At 36.1% G+C, this 25474-nt stretch overlaps 1 protein-coding gene across 1 annotated transcript in view; it reads left to right on the top strand.

Moving 5' to 3' along the window:
* LOC105033067 (uncharacterized) overlaps nt 1-25474 on the top strand; it is a 65966-nt gene that overhangs the window by 39297 nt on the left and 1195 nt on the right. The window lies entirely within an intron of this gene.

Below are 25474 nucleotides of genomic sequence, written 5' to 3'. Positions count from 1 at the left end.
AAATAATAATTATTTATGATAATCATAAATATAAAATTAATTATATTATATTAAAAATATAAATTTTATAATTTTATAAATATATACTACTTTACAGGTATCAAAATTACGTATATATCAAAAAAAAATTATGTGAGATCCTCCTCATCATCCTCCTCATCCTCCTCCTGCTCTTATACATTCTCTTCAGTAGCTGATGGATGGGAGCCAGATGTCCCAGCATCTTGTAACGAAAAAAAATAAAATATTATTAATAAGTTTCAATATGAAAGTGTATATGTCTATACGGAGGTGTATATTTTGATATACTATTTTGATTCTCGAATAAATTATTTTTATATATTTTATTCGATGGTACGAAGCTATAGACACCCCCAGTCCATCAATTGAATGGTTAGATTGAATTTTTGTCTCCTAGATCTCTTTTTCGGACTCAAACCTAAACACATGAAGCTTCTAAATATAAAAATTTAAAACAAGTAAAAAAAATTATTAATAGACTTACCTACTGTGATGGCTATGACAATGAGCCTAATTGATCGTGTAGATACAGATCCTAAAGAATCTCAATGACCGTATCACAGACAGTATCTCGAAAGTTCTAAGATCGCTGGCTCCAAAGCCTTTGCACAACCTCCTCCATAGTGCATCACCCCACATCTAGATCATCGAGATCTGAGAGAAGGATATCGAAGAGTATTGAGCTATTGGAGGGTTGAAGCTATGGCTGAATCCTATGATCTGACTCCTACTCACCCCTCTGGTGGCCCTGAGCCATCTCTCGAGGTCAAGGAGGGACTGAGAGAATAGATCCTCACCATGCTGTGATACGAGATACTCCATGTAATTCGCTTATATAGTTTAAAAATTCATTAGTTCATACATATCAGTATATATATAAAAACTTAATAAATAATATTTAAGTTGTTATCGCGATCTATCGAGATCGAGGATTTATGTAATCACCAGCCCCCTAGACTGGTGTGTGGCCTCCCATATTTGCAGCTGGCCTAGTGTACGATCCAGCTGTCATGTCTATAATAAATAAATAATAAAATTAAATTAATTAAAAAATATATATATGATCAATTTAATATGAAATTAATTTAAGTATAGGATTTTTATCAATCTATCGGCCACAACATGTGTGCCAACAGAGCTATTGGTGTGCTTGATCGGATCTTGCTGGGTAGTCCAATTCTGTCATGCCCTCTGCCACCTATCAAAGTACTCCTCAATGCTCCATCGATCACAAAGAACCTCCCATATATCCACCCATATTCAGTAATCCATGTAAGACTTCCAGTCCGATGATGACTCAAAATTGGAGTACTCTATGGCGGACTGCCTAAGGCTATACTGCCCATCTCGAAGCCTACATGTGGCCACCTCCTCAAAGGTCCGACTGCCTGCCTCCTCATCCTGAGGAGTCTCAAATCGATAGTACTGTTGTAAGTAGAAGAAAGCATATATTAATAAATAGAATATAAATCTATCATGAATTTAAAAATTAAAAACCTTTGACCTATTAGGAACATCTCCTAAGATGCATCATAAGCCCCCAACAATCAACTAGAGAACTCATTTATCAACCCCAGTATCAATCGTTAGATGATCCTGATAACCATATGAGGCATCCTAAGCTCTCTAAATGTGCTACAAAATTAATTTTGAACAATAAATGTTAGACTCTAAAATGGCTAAATTTTAAATATATTCAATGAAAATATAGTACTTATGAGTGGCTCTGAATGTGGATGAGCTCTCTATCCTCCAATCGAGTTAGAGGTACCATGAGCTAAGTGGGTCCTCTACCATGCTACTAACTATGAGAGCCGAATACTACTCCATGTGACTATGGGATCACTGGTGACCCACATCGTCTGAACTTGAGAATATCAAGATATTACAAAAAATATTATATTAGATAATAAAAGATAAAATAATATAAAAATGAATATCTAAAGTATTAAAGTTTACCATGTGGTATGTCTGGCATAGAACCATACGAGCTGGCTGTATGAGAGCTCTCTCCTTGAGAGCTTTCTCCTTGGTGGTGATGGCTCCAACCTCTGGAAGACATGATCTATAATCCCTGAAAATAAAAATAAATAGATTCATGGATTAATTATACAATTATGGGTGCCAATGCAAGATTTAAAATGATGTAATTTGTTGGCTAATAATCCAATGATCTATAACTAAGTTAATTAAAACTGAAAAACTATTGTAATTGATACACCTCAAGCCTAAACCAGCACGGAGGGATATATTTTAATATACTACTTTAATTTTTAAATAAATTATTTTTATATATTTTATTCGATGATATAGAGCTATAGATACCTTCGATCCATCCATCAAATACTTAGATTGAATTTTAACCTCCTTGTATCCATCCCTTCCACCTCAAGTCTCAACCGATATGGAGGAGTATATTTCGATATTATTCCTACATATCTCATTCGATGATACGAACATATTTACCACTCCATCCCATCCATCGGATAGAAAGATTGCTTTTTGACCCCTAGATCTCTTTTCTCCAACTCAAGCCTAACTATGTGAAGCTTCTAAATATAGAAACTTAAAGAAAGTAAAGAAATTTGTTAATACTATTTGACTTATTTGCTGTGATAGCTGTGACAATAAGCTCAGCTAAATGAGCAAAAAATAACTAAAATATTGACCTTTACATACGAACGCCCTCAAGATAGGAAGCACAATATCCTAGAGGTTTGAATCTTTCTTGTTTCTTGAATTGATTCTATCTTTCAAGTGTGCATCTCAAGTCCAAATATTATAGATTTCCTCATGATAGGTATGCAAAAGAGTTTGGAATCATGGTTAGAAATCAGCTTGCTGCAGTTGATGCCCAGGTCTTGCTACCTCTAAAGGTATGTTACACTAATATTCATCATGTTTACCTAAAAGTAATTTGCCTGCAGTAATGTGAAATCACATCTTTCAAATACTTTAGCTAAAGTATCATGACTCTGGGAGGGAGAAGATGTGCTAGGGTTGGGCCCTACCCCTGCTCGAGCCTAGCCCAAAAATTTTTTTTGGGCTTCGGGTTGGGCTTAGACCTGATGATTTTAGAAAAACCTAGGCCCAAGCTCAGCCCTGGCCTAGGCTTAAGCCTGGTCCAAACCCATTTGGGCGGGCACAAACCATGAGGTGGCTACAAAATAAGAAGGTTGCAAACTATGAGTAGAAATTTTTGAAAAAAATAAAATAAAAACTTAAAAACAATACTTAAATCAGAGACCAACAAAGTAAACAAGGGAAAGAGAAAAAGAAGAAGGCTTAGATCTGCCATTGGAAAATAAGGCATTGTAAGTTCCTCCGCACCCTTAATCATAAGGTGGTCGCAAGCAGTTGCCTGTGATATAATAGACTATCTAAGCTTGCCCTACAACAAAAACAAGAAGAACAAAAATGCATCACCTCCATCAATCTCTCTTTAGACTCTTTAGGTGCATCTTGCATAGGCAGTCATCATAGCCTCTTTATGAATAGAGCACTACTGGTTTTGGGCAGACCAAAGTCGGTCTGGTGATGACCTGGCCTCAAACCCCTGCCATCCAAGGCAGTAAGGCTACTCTCATCGGAGAGCTTTTCAGAGTGGTTCCACCTCCTAAAAATAATATTATTTCTTCGAGCCCTGGGCCGCCTTCCCAAGCTCCCAGTCACCTCCTCGAGCCCCCTTCCCTTACCCGAGCTTGGTTTGAAAATTCTTTTTAGCCTTCGGGTCAGGCTTAGGCCTAAGGATTTTAGGAAAAACTAGGTCTGAGCTTGGCACTAGCCCAGGCCTGAGTCCAGCCCGAATCCATTTGGGTGGGTCCGAACCATGAGGTGGCTGCAAAGTAAGAAGACTGCAAATTAGGAGTAAAAATTTTTAAAAAAATATAAAATAAAAACTTAAAAATAGTACTTAAATTAAAGACCAACAAAGTAAACAAGAGAAAGAGAAAAAGAAGAAGACTCTGATCTGCCATTGAAAAATAAGGCATTGTAAGTTTCTCTGCTCCTTTAACCATGAGATGGCTGCAAACGGTTGCCTACGATGTAATAGACCATCCAAGCTTGCCGTGCAACTACAACAACAAGAATAGAAATGCATTACCTCCATCTCTTTTTAGACTCCTTAGGCGCATCTCGCTTGGGCAATCAGCATAACCTCTTTATGAATAAAGCACTGCTAGTTTTAGATTGCATGTGGGCTGGTAGTATCGGGGGGACTGGGCCTAGGTCGAGCCAAAGATATATCTGAGCCAGGTCCAAAATTTAAATGGACTTTATAATTAGACCAAAGCCCGACCTGAACTATTTCAAGCCTAGCTCAAAGTCCGATCTGAATTCTGACGGGCCCTACCGTCGAAGGCAGTAAAGCTACTCTCGCTGGAGAGCTTTTCGAAGTGGTTCCACCTTCCAACAATAATATTATTTAAATTAATAATATTATTAATTTAAATTAATAATAATATTATTTAAATTCATAATATTATTAATTTAAATAATATTATTTAAATTAATTCTAAATAATATTATTAAATAATATTATTTAAATTAATAATATTATGAATCTAAATTAATTAAATATTATTAATTTAAAATTAATTAAATTAAATTAAAGTAAATATTATTAATTTAATTTAAATATTAAATCTAAATTAACTAAATTTAATAAATATTAATTTAAAAATATTAAAAAAAATTGAAACAATGATATTTGGTGATCGCTATGGAGCCATCGCTAACACTCATCAAACCAACCTAGAGGCAGTGTTGTGGCATGGAGAAGGCACTGCGGCATTGAGGGCTGTGCGGCAGGTGAAGGAGGGGAGAGGGGGAAGTGGGGGAGAGAAGGGGGAGGAAGAATGGGGGTAAATTGGTCGGGGGCTCGGAGAGGCAGCCGGAGGCTCGGGGAAGCCAGATCCGACGGTGTGGTGGGAGAAAATGGGGATCGAAGGTGGGGTAAAGAGGGGTGCAGCAGGGGGAGAACGGGGAGGCAGTAGGGGGTTTGATTTGGCAAGGGGAGGGGTGGGGAAGGAAAAGGGAGGCCGATCGGTGGGACACTGACTTCGAGAGGTAGTCGAGAGCTCGGAGACGTAGGCTCCAGGAAGAAAAGGAGAGTCCGGGCGGCGTGAGGCTGGGGGGAGGAGGCTGGGCATCCAACAGCGCAACGTGAGCTAGGAATCTAAGAGAGGGGGAGAGGGGGGGTTCGGTCAGTCATCGGTGGGGGAATGAAAATTGAGGGTGGGGGGGGTGTTGAGGCTTTTAGCATGGGGAAGCTAAAAATTGAGGGCAAGGGGGGGGATGAGGCTTTTAGCATGGGGAAGCTAAAAATCAAGGGTAGGGGGGATCTATTAGCGACAGTTAAACCATCGCTAATAGTATCGGCGCTAATGAGTATTAGCGATGGCTTTTACTGTCGCTAATAACATATCTCCATCGCTAACAAGCTTATTAGTTTTTTTTTATTTGCAACGGTATGTGTGTTTTGATCACCATTGTGGTCGGTAAAAATGGTTATTAGTGACGACAGACTAATAGCTATCGCTAAAGTTCTTTTTCTTATAGTGAACCTCTAGATATAGTTAATATATAATTTAATTCTTCTATTGTGAGTCCTGATATGATGAAGGTTATGAAAAACCCATCATACCCCATTGTCCATCATATATATGAAGGAAAAATTCTATCCGATCAGATCGGATACCAGGAAGAAGGAAGAGATTTCTAATTTAAAATTTTTGATAACTCTTATGAAAGTTATCTCAATGAGCAACAAAAAGATGATCGAGGTTGATTGATTCCTGAACATCGTTGCTCCATGAGATCCAGATATCCAGAGCCTCAACTTCTCTCGCACGCCAAGCAACATAGGAGAGAGAGATGAAGAACTCTTTAGGAGAAAAGGAAAGGAGAGCCTTGAGATCTGATCTCAAAGCTAGGATGAAGCCCACATGCCACCACTCCAAAGGAGGGAGGATGCCCAAGGGAGAACATGCCCAAAGAGGGGATGCCCAAGGGGAGGATGGCTTGATAGATTGCTTGATCAATTGCTAGATTGATTTTTCCTTCTCCAAACCCCTCCTTAAATGGATAAGAGATCCTAAATCAAATCAAATACATTCATGTATTAGGAATAGGACTCTCTCCAAGTTTGAATCAAATTCAAACTCCTTAAACCATGAAGATTTCCAAAGAAAGTAGGAGAGGTGCCAACTTGTGCTTCTCTTTGTATGCTGCATGCCCAAGGGGACCGGTCCTCCATCTTGGTTGGCCACATAGGTGAGAGAATGTAAAGAAAATATATCTTAGTGCACTAAATTTAATTTGGTTTAGATTTGGATTCAATTTGAATCTAATTCGAATCCGATTCGAACCAAATTCGAAAAGGCTGCTAATTCTAATCTAATTAGGATTTAGGTCTAAGTCCAACATGGATAATTAACCCAATTTAGCCTTAATAAAATCAAACCCAATTAAATTAGATCTGATATAAAATAACTGGGACTCAAATTCAATCTCTCATAATTTTTTGAATCATAGATTTGATCAAATTCATCTCCAAAATCAAACCTGCATCTCATGTGCAGTGCTAGCTGGACATAGTTAGTTTTTAATTCCATATGACTTATAGCTTAATTTTCAATTAAGTAAATCTATATATTTAATCAAGTCTCATACTTTCAAATTGAACATATAGATATTAGGTCAATTCTTTCCTACATTGTTTGACTTTGTGCATGACTCCACAGGTCTGAACACTAAGTCGATAGTATAGGAACCTCTTCTTATACAAATCGAAGTGACCATCTAGCAATAATACCTGATGTCTAGATAGCTCGAATAATTACAAAGCAACATTCAAGAACCTAGGTATATGGTTATTGCATAATTCATCCCTTTGACTCTAATGCTCAGGATGACCTAGGGTTAAACTGTCAACCCTAGATGAGTCATCCATATTATATTTTAATCTTTTTCAAATTCTATGATAGATCACACAGAATATCCTGATCAAAATTTTATTGGATTGAGATATAGTGATGCATTAACTTCTGTAATTCAGAGTGATCAATCTCATCTTGACTCACACACTGACTTCACAAGTACTTGACTATACCCAGTAACCTTCTGTCACTATATTAGAAGTACAAGTAGTTCGACACCAAAGCATAGTGAGTTGCTTGCATAGCACCATGGTGATCTTAGATCTAAGGGACACTTATGCATATATCCTTCACGAGCTACTCTTGACAGTAGAGTGCTCTACAGGTGAGTCACTATTTGATGACGATGTAATCCTATATCTCACCTATATGCCATACCAGTGTCTCCACACTCCTTGGTTAAGAGGACAACCAACCTATATAGTACACAACAATCTATACTTGATAAGTGTTATTATCTTTGTTAATAACATATCATTTGGTCACGAATAAATTTAGAAACTATTCGATAAATCCTCTTTTATCGATTATATTATAGTTCTAAGGACTTCATCATAACACAAGAGTTTAAAAGAAGATACACTTTTATGATAAACTTGCCAAAAATAACTTTTGTTCATTAATAATTCATATATAAATTATAAAGAGCACAAGCATCTACAGATAGATAATTAATTTTAGAACACATTTCTAATAACTCCTACTTGGACTAAAGCCAATCAGGACTATATCTAATACCCATCTTCCACTTGTGGTTATCGAACTCTTTGGTCCCGAGAGCTTTAATGAAGGGGTTGGTCAAATTTTTTTTCATCAATCTTCAGTAGTTCAACGTCACCTCAATCTATGATCTCACGGATCAGGTGTTAGCGATGCAGAATGTGTTTGGTTCTCTGATGGGACTTGGGTTCCTTGGCTTGAGCGATGGCATCAGTGCTGTCACAATGTAGTAGAACTGGATCTTCAACTGAGAAAATCACTCCAAGTTTGTAGATGAACTTTCTCATCCAAATAGCTTCCTTTGCAACATCGGATGCCATAATGTATTTCGCTTCACATACTGAATCAACTACTGTGTGCTGCTTGAAACTCTTCCAATAGATCATTCTATCATATAAAGTGAAAATATAGCTAGATATATTTTTGTTGCCATCATGATTTGACTGAATACTAAAATTAGTATATCCCACAAGTTTAAAGTCAGTATCTTCATAGATTAACCATTGATCCTTAGTATTTCTCAAATACTTAAGGATTGTCTTTACAATCTTTCAATGGTTCTCATCCAGATCAGATTGATACCTGCTCACTACCCTTAGCGAGCAGGCCACATCCGGTCTTGTACATATCATAGCGTACATGATAGATCCCACTATTGAGGCATATGAGATTCTACTCATACGCTCTCTCTTATGGGGTTGTTGGATAATCCTTCTTAGAGAGAGTAAGTCCTTAGGCTATCGGTAGATAGTCTTTTTTGAAAATTTTCATACTGAACTATTTCAGCATGGTATCGATGTACGTAGATTGGGATAATCTAAACAACCTTTTAGATTTATCTCTATAGATTTTCATCCCAAGGATGTAAGATGCTTCTCCCAAATTCTTTATAGAGAACTGTGATGACAGTCAGAGTTTCACACTCTATAATGCAGGGGTGTCATTTTTTATTAAGAGTATGCTATTTACATATAATATAAAGAAGATGACTACAGAACCATTAGTCTATTTATAGATGCAGGGCTCCTCTCCATTTTTAATGAAGTCATATATTTTGATCATCTTATCAAAACACATATTCCAACTCCGAGAAGCTTGCTTCAGTCTATAAATAAACCTATTTAGCTTGCGCACTTTAGATTCGTCTGTGGATGTGAACCCTTCAGATTGTACCATATATATCTTTTCTTTCAAATCTCTATTAAAGAAAATAGTTTTGACATCCATTTGTCAGATCTCATAATCTAGGTGTGTAACTATAGCAAGCATAATTCGAATGAACTTGAGCATTGCTATAGAAGAAAATATCTCATCATAGTCAATACTATAATGTTGACAATATCCCTTGGCAACTAGATGAGTTTTATAGGTCTCTATCTTTCCATCCACTCCTTTTTTTCTTTTAAAGATCCATTCACACCCTATGGGTTTAATACCTTCAAGTGGATTAACAAGTGTCCACACACTATTGATCCCCATGGACTCTATTTCAGATTTCATGGTATTTTATCATTTCGTAGAGTCGAACTTCTACATGGCATCCATATAGGTAATCTGATCCTCATCATTTTTATCTAGTTCGATAGCATCACCATCTCAGATTAAAAAATTATAGTATCTATTCGATTGATGTAGTACTCTACTACATCTCCTTAATGGCACCTATATAGCAGGCTTCAAATTTGATTCTCCAATTAAATTTGATTCTGTATTCCTTCTCAAAGGTGTCTGATTCTCTATCTCACAAACTTCATCAAGTTAAATTTTAATGGCATCAGTTCTTTCTCAAAGAAACTCTTTCCAAAAAGACTGTCCTATTCCTGATGAACACCTTTTATTCTTCAACGAGATAGAAATAGTATATTTTTGTTTCCTTTGGATATCATACAAATAAACACTTATTGGACCTATGCCCAAGCTTATCTATCTTTAAACATTTGACATAAACTGGATATCCCCAAATCTTAAATTATGAGATTATTGGTTTACACCCTATTCATATCTCATATTGACAGACTTGCTTGAAACTTTGTTTAGTATGTAGCAAGTAGTTTCTAGAGCATACCCCCAGAAAAAGATTGGTAGGGTCGCAAAGTTCATCATGGATCAAACCATGTCTCATAGTGTTCGATTTCTTCTTTCTGACATCCCATTATGTCGTGGTATCTTCAGAGGAGTCTATTGAGAGAGAATCTCATTCTCCTCTAGATATATTAAAATTCATTGGTAAGGTATTCTCTTTCTCAGTCTGATCAAAGAATTTAAAACTCTTTTCAATTTGTTTATCTACTTTACTATAGAATCATTTGAATATTTTAAATAATTTAGACTTATATTTCATAATACCTCGATAGGCCATTAGTGAAAGTAATGAAATAGTTAAATCCACCTCTAGCACATGTACTCAAGGGTTCACATACATCTCTATGTATCAGACTCAGAACATCAGTGGCTCATTCACTTTTTTCTTTAAAAGGTGACTTTGTCACCTTACCAAGAAGATAGGATTCATAAGTTGGTAATGATTCACAATCATTAATGTCGAGGATTTCCTCTTTAATTAACTTGTCCATCCTATTCTTATTCATATGACCTAGCCAACAATGCCAAAGATAAGCATTACTAACATTATCTATTTTAAGATATTTGTTAGATGTGTACAATACACTAACAGACTATAATAGAAGGTATATACCATATTTCAATTGTCTATGCATAATTATAGTATCATTCACAATGATATCACAAAAATTATCTTTTTTATTAAAAAGTTGAGATCAATTTTGACCAAAAGGCCTACAAAGATGACATTCATAAAAAAAGAAGGATAATAATGACAATCATCTAACATGACAATCCTAGACTCAAAAACTAGCTGAATAGTTTCTAAAGCTAGAACTGGAATAAGACTTTCATCTCTAACGTTCAGAAATCGTTCATCATCTTTGAATTTTCTACTGACCTAAAGTTTCTATAATGAATTGCAAATATTAAATAGACTTTTGATATCCAATACCTAGATAATAGTATCACACATAGAGAAATTACAAAGAGTTATCATATAAGTGTTGGAATTCGGGATTTGGTGCATGCATGTGTGTTTCAAAATTTTATTTTCTAAACACCACAGTAGAGAATAAGATTAAAGTAATTTTAATCTGAATTATACATGCATAAAAATATAAAACTATATATATCTATTTCATATGCTGAAATTGATATATGCTGAAATTAGATTGTGATCAAATCACATATCTATTTCATAATTTCTTTCTTCAAACTGGATCTAGAAGAGACGAGGCTCTCTATTAGCCACACAAGTGTCTAGTCTCTATGAGTATCCACTCAAGATCAGTCTAAAATGGCCCTCTATATTCTGAATTTTGATTCTCCAAAATTCAGCCTGCTGAATCTAAACGAAGCCTGGATCGCGATCAACACTTGATCTTTCTCCTTGATCTTTTTCTTCTCCTCTTCTTTAGAGTTTCTCCTTGCTATGTGCTGCTATCAAATACTAAAAACCAGCAAGGAAGAGGCACCCCAAACTCCTTTGGACATAGAACTCCTTGGGATGCGCATCCCAAGGAAGGGGAGTATAGAACACCCAAGAGAAGAGAAAGGGAGAGGAAGAGAGGGTGTGGGGAGAGTCTTTGGGTGTGAGGGGCTATTGGTTTTGATCGCTTTAGGACCTTAGGGGAGGTCCCCTTTTATAGGCACAAAGATTGAATCCTATTCAATCATATAATATAAGTCCTACTTATATTAGGATTCCTATTAACTTAAGTTATCCAACTTACATTAGAAAGCCCATTAGGAACCAACTATTGGAGCCCTTGCACCCATAATTAGACACCCTCTTTTGCACCTAAGAGACACCCCATATGAAAACCAAAGGCCTCTAATTAATGGACACATCCAAATTGATCAAATCAAAGTGGCACCCCATAATAACTATCAAGGAGATTCATAAGGGACTTGCATCCTTAATTTATATGATCCATAACTTTAGACACCCGACAATTAGAGTCTCATAAATCTTATTCATATAGGTTATTGGTAGAGGAATTGACTTTAAGAGCATAATCGTCTATAAATAGATAATTGACTTTAAGACATATTTTCTAACAATATAAGACCTAATTAGTTTGAGTCCATCTCATGAATTCATATGGAAATTTTTTTTCATTAATCACATTGCCGCAGCCATGATCTTAAGAACTCAGCTTCATAAATCATATAGGACTACTTCTTAACTATTAAGATTGATAGATCCCATCTAAGTGTACATCCTATTTGTACAACGAACCTATTATAGTCTGTTGAAAAATATGTCCCAAAAACCAATCGTCAGTCTGTTGATGGTTGAGCAATCTTGTATGGTAATTGATTTATTAATAAATAAAATATATTTAATATTTTCATTATAAGCATTCATCTTCTAATGAACTCCGTTGTTATGATGAAGTCCTTAGAACTACCTAGATTCGATAAAGAGAGGATTTATTGATTAGTCCTTAAAACTGTTCATGATCAAATGATAGGCTGTTAATAAGGATGATAGCTTCTATCGAGTATAGGTCGCTGTAGGCCATATGGGTTGGTTGTTCTCTTAACCAAGGAGTGTGGAGACACTGGTATGGCATGCAGGTGAGATATAAGGGTACATCATCATTGAATGTGACCAACTCTAGAGTATTCTGCTATCGAGAATGTCTCTGATGGAATATAGGTATAAGTGTCTCTTAGACCTGAGATCACCTCAGTGACTTGCAAGCAACTCACTGTACTTTGGTACTGGACTAACTGAATTTTTAATTTAGTGACGGAAGGCTTCTGGGCATAGTCAAGTACTTGCGAAGTCAGAGTGTGATCGAGATGAGATTGACCACTCGAAGAGTTGGAGAAGAATGAGTCACTGTATTTTAATTTAGTAAAATCTTGGTCAGGATAATCAATCAGATGGATTTGATATTTTGAAATACAATGTGGACAACCTGATCAGAGTTGACAGTTGAACTCTGACGTGTCCTATGATCATTTTGGTCAAGGAGATGAATTATATGAAAACTATATCCACATGGATTCTAAGGATATTGTTCTATATATTTGACCTATCCGATCGTTGGGTACCATTGCTAGATGGCACTTCGATTGGTATAAAAATTTATTTCTATACTACCGACTTAGGTTCGGACCTATGAGATCATACACATTAGAGTTCATGATTCGATCGGATGGTTGATCAATGATTAAGAATCATTCTAGGATTAAATGATCAATACGATTGACATTTAACCTAGTACAAGTGTTGCAGGAGCATCGATTAGCAATTCGATTGCTAATTGACTTAATTTGATTAAGCCAATGGACTGAGATTAAGTTTAATTAAATATAATTTAATTAGATTTAGTTTGAACTTGATTGGATCAAGTCCAATTAGTTTATTGGATAAGCCAAGTGCAAGAAAAAAACTAGTCCTAGTTCAATTAGGACTTGGATCAACATAATTTTTAATTTGATTAAAAAATTAAATCAGATTTAAATCTAATTTAATCTAATTAAATTAGATTTTTAATTGGGTTAAAATCTATTTTAATTAGATTAATCTAATTTTGGTTTGATTTAGTTTGAGAAACCAAATTAAAACAAGTCAAAGATAGAATCCTAGTAAGACTAGGATTCCACCTTGCGCCACATAAGCCCCCCCCACGCCCTCTCTCTTATTTCACGCCAATTCCCTCTTATTTTGTGTGACAAAAGCCCTCTCCCAGGTCTTTCCTATGTCCAAAAGGTTTCCTCTCTTCTTTCATACATGGAAAGTGGTTGTGGATCAAATCAAAGTAGGAATAAGTTTGGATTTCAAATTCTATGAGATAGAGTTTTAGAAATCCAAAACTCTTTTTTTTTGCATCGAATTTACTCAGATTTTTTTTGAGATTTTTGTGACTTTTAGGACACATATTTTGCACCCTTTTCTGGTGGTCCATGCATGAAAATAAGGAGGAGGCACCCAAGAGTTGGGCACCCCTTATCTTGCCATGTTTGGATAAGCCTTGACTAAGTATTTAATCTAGACAAAGACTCTATCATATCTCTCTCTATAAAATGAGTTTCTTTATAAAATTTTTGGAGAACATAAATATTTGAGAGATCGGTATGTCCAAAAATCAAAGAGAAATACCTTTAGGTGGTGGAGATATAATAGACACAAGATAGGGTGTCTAGGAGAGAGTAAAGAGAAGAAGAAGAGGGTCTTCTTCTAGGGTTGTTAGTTTCATCTCTTTCCTTCCTCCATCTTGAGTTTTCTAAGAGCGTCTCAGATCTTAAACTCCTCCTCCTATTTCTCATCTTTGTAAGAGCTCAAATCAAGAAGAAGGAGGTACCTAATCAACCATCGAAGAAGGATCAGCACGGTACTAGCATACTGTGCTGATTTCCTGAAGCAGGACTTCTGGTCGAGATTCGTGGGCTTGTGTGGATGACTCCTAGAGACTGGATGCGTGTGTGGTTTGCAATATCATCCTCAAGCTCAGATCAACAAGGTTGGAATATCTAACTTGCAAGGTAATAGATCTGATCTATTGTTTAATACATACATTAGATGTAGTATAGAAACATGTTGATATGATCAATATATAGTTCATCCTCTATATATTTTAATTTTTGATTTAATACTATATAATAATTATGTAATAAAATCTTAGATCTAGAGATTCTCTAGTTTTAAAAAATAAATTTTGATTTATTTTAGTCTTCCACTGCCCGATCTTGAAAAAGTTTCAAGATCTAACCCTAAAATCCTAGATCTGGTTCCTTTAATTGGTGTCAGAGCCAGGTTGTTTATTACATGATTATTTATACATACTTAGATTATCTTTTAGATTAGATCTAATTTATAATCTGATTATTAAATCTAAAATTAAAATTTTAGATCAATCACGAACTGTAAGGTTGTCCTACTGTAAGGTTTACCCCTTATAGTGCAAAAGTTATCTTAGTTCATGTAAATCTATCTTTAATCATAAATTTATTAGATATAATTTAAATTAAATTTATGATTTATTAAATTTAAAATATATTTAAATCTAAAATAAAATCTTTTTGTTAATAATTTTTGTGCAAAAAAATTGTTTAAAGTTGAAATTGTTTCAATTACATGAACCTGTTTAGATTAGATCTAAAGTAGTTTCATGTTTATTTCATTTGCATCTTGATTATGATTCAAACATGCAATATGATTGATAGAACTATATTATAAAATTATTTTATAAATATAAAAATTATTTTTGAAAAATTAAACCCAACCCTCAGCCCAAAACTTAATTAAGAATTAAGAAGTTGTTTGATTTGGTTCTAGGATTGTAAATTGAAGAACCTAAGACACAAACCATAACACATTGGATTAATGGGTTAGTAAAAATTAGGTTCATTAATTGGGTTAGACCTATGGTTAGATTAAAGATGGATTTAATTAGAGAATTAACTAAATCTAATCAATTATTGTCTTAAATTAGGTCAAGGATTCTCTAGATCAATTACAATAGTTGTAGTTGGTCAAGTCCATATTTTTAACGAGAACCAAATGGACTTGATTCTTGGCTAAGCGGTCTAGCACGAACTGTTAGGTTGATCTAATCGAAACTAATTAAACCAGTTGGTATCTAAGATAAACCAGATCGATAATTTTTAATTGGAAGCCTGCTTACCTGACTATTTTTGATGGTATCTAAGGCAAGCTTTGGCCGACCCTCCTACTGATCGAACTTATCTGGCCTCTTGGTGAAATTATATTTTGATCGGATCACTTAACTATTCGAGCTGACCCATGTCAGCTAGGTAAATTAGTGTGACTGATTTAGGTGCTTCTAGACCAGCCCTATTAATGGTCCCCCTTAAGCTGTCTTGGTGAAGCTAGTGGGAGGATCATGATAAGCTGGTTCATCTGACCTCATTCTCTAAATTATTTAAATCTTTTAAAATTATTAGGTCCTTAAAATGATAAAGTTATGGAGATAACTAAGTCATAGCCTCCCATTAAGGTGTTTGATAATGAGTCCATTAACTCAATAATCATTGCAGACCCAAAGGCCTAGTGCTTGTTGACTAATGAAATTATCACTCATCATATGATGACTTGAAAGTGTCTCTTTAATGATGGTTAGGTGAGCCAACCAAAGTTGGGCTTAATCATTCGTTGGTTAGATGCACCGAGTATGATCATGTTAATGGTTGGATCTAACCAGATCCTTACAGTGGAGGCCAAAGCCTACTGATTAGGTTTCTGGGGCAAAATTAAAATTACTAGAAATTATTTAGATAAATAATTGGTTATGAACCTACCTTTAGATGTACATAGGTTGGCCAACCAAAGTTGGGCTTGTGTGCAGTCTAACTGGATTCTAGTACCCACTAAGAAATTAGGATAATTCCTCAAATTGGAGGTAGAGGCTACCAATTCGAATAAAATAGTGAAAAAAATCTTTTGATTAAAGTCTAAATCTTTAGGTTTAATGAATCAATTACTAATTAGGTTATGATTTTCTTTTGTGAAGATATAGCCACTTCCCAATCACTCCGATCATTGTTTGACAATGATAAGTTGGTGGGACCCAACTTCGGTAGCTGGTATCGAAAGTTGAAGATAGTCCTAGAGCATGAACGGATCCTATATGTGATAATAGATTCTACACCTAAGGAGCCAGCTACCAATGCATGTGGAACAGTCAGAGACACTTACTAGAAGTGGCTCAATGATTGGGCCATGGTGTGCTGTATCATGCTAGCTGCCATGAGCGACGAGTTCAGTCATAGATTCGAGATGGCTCAGCCAAAGGACATGCTTCAAGTATTGGAGGATGCCTTTAGCACACCCGATGACGTGGAGAGGCACAAGACTAGTTATGCCATCTTCAATGCCAAAATACGGGATGGTGCCTCTATCACTGATCATGTATTGTACATGATCGAGCTGATGGAATGATTGAGCAAGCTCGGCTTTTCCTTGCATGAGCAGCTTGGGAAAGATGCAATACTAAACTCGCTGTCCAAGTCTTATCTCCCATTCCTCACTCATTATAGAATGACAAAGCCTGAAGTGAACTACCACGAGTTACTGGGGTTGCTTCAGAACTTTAAGAAGGATCACCAACTCCACAAGGAGTCGGTGAACTTAGTGGGAGGTTCATCTTCTGGTTCTCGACCCTTTAAAAAGGGGAAGAAGAACAAGAAGAAGAAAGTGAAAAAGGTGCAAGTTCAGGCTGGGACATCAGTGCAGGGCCAGACCAAAAAGATTAAGCCCGATAAGAGTCAAGCTGAATGCTTCTTTTGCAAGAAGCGAGGGCACTGAAAGAGGAACTGTCCCTAGTACATTGCCTCCCTGGACCCGAACAGGCAGAGAAAGCAACAAGTTGTTGCTGGACAAGGTATTTATATGATAACTCCTTGCAATTTCTCTATTTGTGATATAACTGACTGGGTATTGGATACCGGTAGCCCTTACCATATTTGCAATTCGTTGCAGGGGTTGCAGGTCAGTAAGAGATTTGAGCAAGGCGAGAGATTTCTGAACATGGAGATGGAAGATTGGTTCCAATTCTAGCATTAGGAATCTTGAAACTTGTATTTGAATCCCACATCGTTGTTCTTAATGATTGTCATTTCTGTCCCAGTTTCTTTTTAAATGTCATTTTTGTAGGCCTTCTGGCCAAAAATGATTATGAAATTTCAATAAAGAAATAAGTTTGTAATATCATTATGAATGGTGTCACTATTTTTGTGGATATTTGAACAATGGTGTGTATATGTTATCACAACCTGTTAATATAGAGCACCCTAGATTAGATAGTATGTCAGATATCTACTTATGGCACTATAGGCTAGGTCATATAAACAAGAACAGAATAAACATGTTGACTCAAGAGGAAATCCTCGAAGTCAGTGATTGTGAATCACTTCCAACCTATGAGTCCTGTCTTCTTAGTAAAATGACAAGTCACCTTTTACTAAAAAAGGTGAGAGAGCTACTGAGCTCTTGAGCCTAGTACATACTGACGTATGTGGGCCCATGAGCATAAGTGCTAGAGGTGGATATTTCTACTTCATAACTTTTACGGATGATCTTTCCAAATATGGATATGTCTATCTGATGAAACATATGTCGGATTCATTTGAAATGTTCAAACGTTTCCAAAGTGAAGTAGAAAAATAAACTAGGAAGAGTATTAAAATTCATCGATCTGATCGAGGAGGAGAATATCTTTCTAGTGAGTTTCTCACATATCTAGGAGAGAATGGGATTCTCACCCAATGGACTCCTCCAGGAACACCACAGCATAATGGTGTGTCTGAAAGGAGAAATCAGACTCTCTTAAACATGATCCGATCTATGATGGGTTTTGCCAGCTTGCCGATATCCTTCTGGAGATATGCACTCGAATCGGCCTGTAATCTGTTAAATAGGGTTCCAAATAAGTCTGTAATTAAGACTCCATATGAGATATGGACAGGGCGTAAGCCAGCACTTTCATACCTTAGGGTTTGGGGGTGCCCGGCCTATGTCAAATGATTAGTCACAGATAAATTTGGACCTAGGTCTGACAAATGCACATTCATCGGGTATCCCAAAGAGACCAAAAGATATTTTTTCTACCATGTTGATGAGCAAAAGATGTTCGTCAGCCTTAAGGCAATCTTTTTAAAAAAGGAGTTCCTTGGTGAAGGAATTATTGCCTCTAAGGTTGAACTTGATGAAGTTCAACAGGTAGAAGGACCGACATCAATAGCTAAACCTGAGTCAGATTTGATTAGATCAGATCCGGAGCCCAATGTATCTGCACCATTAAGGTGATCCGATAGAGTACCACATCAGCCAAACAGATACTATAGTTTTTTTATCCGAGATGGAGATCCCATCGAACTCGATGAGAACGATGAGGATCCGATCACCTATATGGATGCAATGCAGAGACCTAATTCTGAGAAATGGCTTGAAGCCATGAAATCCGAAATGGAGTCCATGAAGGTCAACGATGTATGGACATTGGTTGACCCACCTAAAGGAGTTAAACCCATTAGGTGTAAATGGGTTTTCGAAAGAAAAAGAGGCACAGACAGAAAGGTGGAGACCTATAAAGTCCATCTGGTTGCCAAGGGGTATCGTCAACGTTATGGTATTGACTATGACGAGATATTTTCTCCTATGGTAATGCTCAAATCCATTCAGATAATGCTTGCAATAGCTATCCATCTGGATTATGAGATCTGGCAAATGGATGTAAAGACAGCTTTCCTGAATGGAGAGCTGATCGAAGAGGTGTATATGATACAACCTGAGAAGTTTACATCCACAGATGAGTCTAAGGTGTGCAAGCTTTAGAGATTCATTTATGGATTGAAGCAAGCTTCTCAGAGTTGGAACATACATTTTGATAAGGTGATCAAAACGTATGTCTTCGTTAAGAATGGAGAAGAGCCCTGCATCTATAAATGGGTAAATGGTCCAGTTGTGGTATTCCTTATCTTGTACATAGATGATATTTTCTTAATCGGGAATGACATCCCCGCACTACAGAGAATAAAAGTTTGGTTGTCATCGATGTTCTCCATGAAGGACTTGGGTAAAGCATCCTACATCCTAGGGATGAAGATCTATAGGGATAGATCTAAAAAGATACTTGGGTTATCCCAATCCACGTACATAGACACTGTGCTGAAGAAGTTTAGCATGGAGAATTCCAAGAAGGGCTATCTACCGATAGGCCATAAAATTTCTCTCTCTAAGAAAGATTGTCCGACAACTCCTGAAGAGAGAGAGCATATGAGTAGAGTCCCATATGCTTCGATCGTGGGATCTATCATGTACGCCATGACATGTACAAAACCAGATGTGGCATACTCACTAGGAGTAGTGAGTAGATACCAATCTGATCTTGAAAAAAATCACTGAAAAGTGGTTAAAGCCATCCTTAAGTATTTGAAAAATACTAAGGACCAATGGTTAGTTTATGGTGAGTCAGATCTGAATTTGTGAGGTTCACAGACTCCAGCTTTCAATCTGACCATGATGACAACAGAAGCGTGTCAGGTTATATCTCTACTCTGAATGATGGAGCTATCTGCTGGAAGAGCTCCAAGCAGCATACTGTGGCAGACTCTATTTTTGAAACAGAGTACATCGCAGCATCGGATGCTGCGAAGGAAGCTGTGTGGCTGAAAAAATTCATCACCAAGCTCAGAGTAGCACCCTTCCTCGATGGTTCGGTCCTGCTCTACTACGACAGTACTGGTGCCATAGCTCAGGTGAAGGAACCCTAAGCTCACTAGCAGATGAAGCATATTTTGTGCTGCTTCCACCTGATCTGGGAGATCGTGGATCGAGGTGACGTCGACCTTCAGAAAATTGATGGAAAGGAGAACCTGATCGACCCCTTCACTAAAGCCTTGGCGATAAAGGAGTTCGACAATTACAAGTCGAAGATGGGTATTAGATACTATGTCGAGTGGCTTTAGGACAAGTGAGAGTTGTTGGGAAATGTGTCCTAAAAATCAATTGTCAGCCTATTGACGGTTGAGCAATCTTATATGGTAATTGATTTGTTAATAAATAAAATATATTTGATATTTTTATCATAAGCATTCATCTTCTAATGAACTCCATTGTTATGATTAAGTCCTTAGGACTATTTAGATTTGATAAAGAGAGGATTTATCGATTAGTCCTTAAAACAGTTCACGACCAAATGATAAGCTGTTAATAAAGACGACAGCTTCTATCGAGCATAGGTCGTTGTAGGCCATATGGGTTGGTTGTCCTCTTAATCAAGGAGTGTGGAGACACTAGTATAGCATAAAGATGAGATGTAAGGGTACATCATTATTGAACATGACCAACTCTAAAGCATTCTGCTGTTGAGAATGTCTCTGATGGGATATAGGTATAAGTGTCCCTTAGACTTAAGATCAGCTCAGTGACTTGCAAGCAACTCACTGTGCTTTGGTACTGGACTAACTGAATTTCTAATTCAGTGATGGAAAGCTTCTGGGCATAGTCAAGTACTTGCGAAGTCAGAGTGTGATCGAGATGGGATTGACTACTCCAAGAGTTAGAGAAGAATGAATCACTGTATTTCAATTTAGCAAAATCTTGGCCAGGGTAATCCATCAGATGGATTTGATATTTTGAAATACAATGTGGACAACCTGATCAGAGTTGACAGTTGAACTCTGAGGTATCCTATGATTATTTTGATCAAGGGGATAAATTATATGGAAACTATATCCGCATGGGTTCTAAAGATGTTCTATACATTCGACTTATCCGATCGTCGGGTACCATTGCTAGATGGTCACTTCGATTGGTACAGAAATTTATACCTATTCTATCAGTTCAGGTTCAGACCTATGAGGTCATACACATTAGAGTTCATGATCCGATCGGATGGTTGATCAACGATTAAGAATCGTTCTAGGATTAAATGATCAATACGATTGACATTTAATCTAGTGCAAGTGTTGTAGGAGGATCGATTAGTAATTCGATTGCTAATTGACTTAATTTGATTAAGCCAATGAACTAAAATTAAGTCTAATTGAATATGATTTAATTAGATTTGGTTTGGACTTGATTGAATCAAGTCTAATTAGTTTATTGGATAAGCCAAGTGCAAGAAAAAAATTAGTCCTAGTTCAATTAGGACTTGGGTCAACTTAATTTCTAATTTGATTAAAAAATTAAATCTAATTTAAATCTAATTTAATCTAATTAAATAAGATTTTTAATTGGGTTAAGACTTATTTTAATTAGGTTGATCTAATTTTGATTTGATTTAGTTTGAGAAACTAAATTAAAACAAGTCAAAGATAGAATCCTAGTAAGACTAGGATTCCACCTTGCGCCACATAAGCCCCCCCATGCCCTCTCTCTTATTCCATGCCAATCCCCTCTTATTTTGTGTGACAAAAGTCCTCTCCTAGGTCTTTCCTACATCCAAAAGGTTTTCTCTTTGCTTTCATACATGGAAAGTGGTTGCGGATCAAATCAAAGTAGGAATAAGTTTGAATTTTAAATTCTATGAGATAGAGTTTAGAAATCCAAAACTCTTTCCTTTTTGCATCAAATTTATCCAGATTTTTTTTGAGATTTTTATAGCTTTTAGGGCACACATTGTGCACCCTTTGCTAGTGGTCCATGCATTAAAATAAGGAGGAGGCACCCAAGAGTTGGGTGCCCCTTATCTTGCCATGTTTGGATAAGCCTTGACTAGGTATTTGACCTAGACAAGGACTCTATCATATCTCTCTCTATAAAATAAGTTTCTTTATAAAATTTTTGAAAAATATATAGATTTGAGATATCTTTGGGGCATCCAAAAATTAGAGAGAAAGACTTTTGGATCGTGGAGATATAATAAACACAAGACAGGTTGTCTAGGAGAGAGTAAAGAGAAGAAGAAGAGGGTCTTCTTCTAGGGTTGTTAGTTTCATTTCTTCCCTTCCTCCATCTTGAGTTTTCTGAGAGCATCTCAGATCTAAAACTCCTCTTCCTACTTCTCATCTTTGGAAGAGTCCAAATCAAGAAGAAGGAGGCACCTGATCAACCATCGAAGAAAGATCAGTGCAGTACTAGCATACTGTGCTGATTTTCTGAAGTAGGACTTCTGATCGAGATTCGTAGGCTCGTGTGGATGACTCTTAGAGACTGGATGCATGTGTGGTTTGCAATATTATCCTCAAGTCCGGATCAGCAAGGTTAGAACATCTAACTTGCAAGGTAATAGATCTGATCTATTGTTTAATACATACATTACATGTAGTATAGAAATATGTTGATATGATCAACATGTAGTTCATCTTCTATATATTTTAATTTTTGATTTAATGTTATGTAATAATCATGTAATAGAATCTTAGATCTAGGGATTATCTAATTTTAAAAAATAAATTTTGATTTATTTTAGTCTTCCGCTGCCTGATCTTGAAAAGGTTTCAAGATCTAACCCTGAAACTCTAGATCTGGTTCCTTCATAGCCAACATACACTGCAAGAATTTATATGACTAGAAGACTAAAGGAATATGCAGTCAAACTATAGCAACTTCACTATGAATAGCCAAGGCACCGTTGGTCTAAGAACTACTCAGATAACTACAGCATCGAAAAAGTCACTGACAAGTGAGTAGACATCTAAATGATTTCTCGTATGATTATGCTCGATATCGATGTACTCTAATAACCACTTGCACTCTCGCTCAGTATCTCCATACTGTAGACTCAAGACTCGTCTGTCCAAAAAAAAGCAATCCATGCACTAACCTCGCTGGATCAATCACCATCCTCGTGACACATATCTCAAATTCTCAACTCTAGAGAATATATGTTATCATCTTATTAATTTTATGGATAATTCAAGGAGACATAATACAAGAATGATATAGAAAATTACCCAAATTTGTTAATAAATAAATGAATCAAGTACAAATTTATGTCTGAGAAAAATACAATGTGTAAGCTAGATTAGCTTATAGGGCATACATCTAATATGAAGGTGTTTGGGTGCATAGCTTATGCATATATTCTAAATCAAAGGAGAAGCAAGTTAGATAATAAAAGCTTGTCATGCATCTTCATCGACTATGATGCAAGATCTAAAACCTACAAACTCTATAAACCAAAGGAGAAGAATGTCATTGTAACCTGAGATGTGGAGTTTCAAGAAGACGGCATTTAGAATTGGAGCACTAACATGGTGATGATACAATATGAAGAACAAATCAAGGAGCAAACTAGAGAGCCAACACTACCTTCATCTCCTACTTCATCGAATGAAGATGGTTCAACACCACTAAAGACAAGGAGCATTCAAGATTTATATGATGTGACAACTCCTCTAAATCTTATTTATCTTTTTGCTAATGAAAAATAATTTTTTTTGAAGTTGCTATCAAAAAAGAAAAGTGGAGGAAATCCATGAATGAAGAGATAAAACCCATAGAGAAGAATGAGACATGGGAGCTCACTTCTCTACCAAGAAGGCTTGAATCAGTAAAGTGGTTTTACAAAGTCAAGAAGAATGCGTAAGATGAAGTGGAGAAATACAAAGCATAACTTGTAGCTAAAGGCTACAAACAAAAGGTCAGAATTGACTACGAGGAGGTCTTTGCTCCCATTGCTCGAATATAGACCATTCACTTGATGATTTCTTTAGAGGCTCAAAATAAATGAAAGATTTTTCAACTTGATGTCAAACCAGTCTTTCTTAATGGCTACTTGAACGAAGAAGTGTACATTGAGCAACTCAAAGGTTATATCAGAAGTGGGCAAGAAAACAAAGTGTTGAAATTAAAAAAAAATGCTCTACAATTTGAAGCAAGCACCTAGAGCTTGGAACTCAAGAATTGATGCATATTTCAAGGCTAATGGCTTTATTCAATGCCCCTATGAACAAGCTCCCTATGTCAAAGAGAAGGATGGGAACATATTACTTATCTCATTATATGTTGATGATCTTATCTTCACTGACAATTCTACATAATTGATCAAAGAATTCAAGCAAGCAATGGCAAAAGAGTTCAAAATGACTGACATGCGACTTATGTCCTATTTCCTTAGCTTAGAAGTGAATCAATTAGAAAATAAAATTTTTCTTTCCCAAAAGCACTATTCAAAGGAAGTGGTTAAAAGATTTCTGATGGAAGATTGCAATCCTATAAGCACACCGATGGATTGTGGTACAAAATTATCCAAAAATGATGAAGACAAGGTGATTGATCCTACACTCTATAAAAGCTTGATAGGGTGCTTGAGGTGCCTGACATATATAAGACTAGACATACTATATGGTGTTGGTTTGATGAATCGATTCATGGAGAAACCAAAATCATCTCATTGGAAGGTAGCTAAGAGAATCCTACGTTATATTCAAGGTACCCTAAGCCTTGGCTTATTCTATTCCCATTCTAATAATTTTCAAGTTGATGGCTACTCCAATAGTGATTGGGGTAGAGACTTAGATGATTGGAAAAGTACTTTCGAAATTATATTTTTCATGGATCATACAGAATTCTCATGGATGTTAATGAAGCAATCAATTGTTACTCTCTCATCTTGTGAAGCCGAATATATTGTGGCATCTTCATATGTTAGTTATGCAATATAGCTAAGGAGCTTGCTAAAAGAGATTAATTCTAATCAAAATGAAGCTACATAAATTTACATTAATAGCAAGTGGGCAATTACTTTAGGAAAGAATCCGGTCTATCATCAAAGGAGCAAACATATAGATGTTCGCTTTCATTCAATCCAAAAGCATGTGAAGAACAAAGATGTGGAGCTTATTTATGTGAAGACCCATGATCAAGTTGTGGACATTTTCACTAAACCACTTGGAGTTGACCTCTTCAACAAATTCAAAGATCTACTTAGGATGAAAGATGGAAGACAATTAAGTTTAAGGGGATGTTGGAAAATTAATATAAACTTAATTGAAATACTTTGGGTTTAGAGTTGTATAGAAATCAAAGTGTTAATGTGTATGTTTTCTAGGAGTCAAAAAGTAGTTGAGAAGTGCAATAGTCATCTTCATTATGAGTTGTGGTTAATGCAAGTAGTTAAGAAATTTAATAGTCATTTTGAATTCTATAAATAGATGTATGGAAATGAAAATGGAGAAGCAAGATTAAAGAAAATTTGAGTTTTAGAGGGTTATAGAAACTTGTTCTTCCAAATTACCTCTATCCTTTTGAGTGTCCACCATATTTCCATTAGTTTAGTTGCCGACAAATACAGTGGATAAGTATC

Source organism: Elaeis guineensis, chromosome 7 (assembly GCF_000442705.2).
Source record: "Elaeis guineensis isolate ETL-2024a chromosome 7, EG11, whole genome shotgun sequence".
Taxonomy (NCBI): Eukaryota; Viridiplantae; Streptophyta; class Magnoliopsida; order Arecales; family Arecaceae; genus Elaeis; species Elaeis guineensis.
The sequence above is the reverse complement of the archived record's forward strand: the minus strand, read 5'-3'. Positions and strand labels throughout refer to the sequence as shown.